This window comes from Pteropus medius, unplaced genomic scaffold, assembly GCF_902729225.1.
Source record: "Pteropus medius unplaced genomic scaffold, Ma_sr-lr_union100, whole genome shotgun sequence".
NCBI lineage: Eukaryota > Metazoa > Chordata > Mammalia > Chiroptera > Pteropodidae > Pteropus > Pteropus medius.
This window is the reverse complement of record NW_024352786.1, coordinates 9,388,029-9,389,535: the sequence shown is the minus strand read 5'-3', so window position 1 is coordinate 9,389,535 and position 1,507 is coordinate 9,388,029. Positions and strand designations below refer to the sequence as shown.

Here is a 1,507-nt window from a genome sequence, read left to right as displayed (position 1 = left end):
AGAGGTTCTTGCCCCACTGGACCCTTTGCTCTGTGCCCTTTCCAGACCCCAAAATGTGGTGTAGAGCCCCCTCTCCCTCTAACAGTGAAGTTCTAGCACAGATATCAGCCACTCCGTTTTGGGGGTATTTCCTGACCTGATGCGATTTCTTCTGCAAGACTGTAAACTCCTTGACGACCAGGACTAAACTGCACAAGAATATTCATAGTTTTCTAACGAATCAATTTACTTTTTAATCCCTTTAACTATCTTCTATGGCCATGCTACCCTGAACAAGCCCGATCCCGTCTGATCTCTGAAGCTAAGCAGGGTCGGGCCTGGGTAGTACTTGGATGGGAGACCACCTTGGAAGACCAAGTGCTGTATGGGTAAAAAATAAAAATAAAAAATAAGAGATTGTAAGCTGACAAGGTTCTCGCAATCTGTGAGGTCAACCAAGGGTTGCCTCACCTAAAAAAATAAATAAATAAAATAAAAATAACCCCTTTATCTATCATATTATGATCTTTTTCTAAATTTTACTCATTATATTCTGCATTGTGTAATAATTAAGAAGTTATTTATATTCTTTCAAATTCCTTGAATGCAAGGGTCATATTATACATATTTCTTGCACTCCTACACCATTCCCCCCACCCACCCCCAGACTTATGGTAACGTTCAATCGATACTTACTGAACTAACTTAAATTCAGGATTTAAATGTCAATAATTTTTCTGTAACACAGAGGAGAGGGTTGGAAACATAAAGAGTCAGCCTTATTCCAAAATAAGCTGAAAAGTGGGAAGTAGTTTATCTTACTTTGTAGGTCTCCTATTCTCTACTCTGCCTCCCAGCACAGGAGAAATCTAGGTAGTCCTCAACTTAGAAATAAGTTGCATTCCATATCTTTATATGTATAGGTCATTGATTTAGAAATTACAACTCATTTCCCTTTGAGATAATATTATAAATAATGTTTAAGATCCCTGATAAGTCTCCAAAAGCTAATTTGAGCTCTCAACAAAGCAGAAATAGTACATTTCCAATGAAAAGTAGAAAATAAAACAACTAATATAATTTATTACTAAAATAGCCAATAAATAACTGAATATGAGTAATGATTTATAACTTGAATAATTATGATTCATGGAAAGCAGATTTAACTATAGAAAAAGGAGGATACGACTAACCATTCTCTCTTGGTTGCTATCATTCAGTCTCTTGGAGATTTTTTCTCGTGAAAGATGTGGTGTGAGGACCTAGGTCTTACTCTTGATCTCAAGTTTGGCCACAATTCTAATTTCAGGATCCATGTGAAACCATGTTCTATACTCCAGTCATTCCTTTCCTTCATCTCCTCATCTTTGGAGATCTTCTCCACCTGCTTCTAGTCTGACACTCCCAAAGGCACACTCTGAACCATGCCATCCCCAGGACTGCATCACCTTTAAATGTTAAACTCACATATACCCACTGACTACTCACCTCCTAACCTTCTAGGTAACTTATTACATTATATCTAAAA

At 37.2% G+C, this 1,507-nt stretch overlaps 1 pseudogene; it reads left to right on the top strand.

Annotated features, from left to right (window-relative positions):
* The first annotated feature begins 250 nt into the window (after positions 1-250).
* LOC120591412 (uncharacterized) lies at positions 251-369 on the top strand (annotated as a pseudogene).
* Positions 370-1,507: the final 1,138 nt, after the last annotated feature.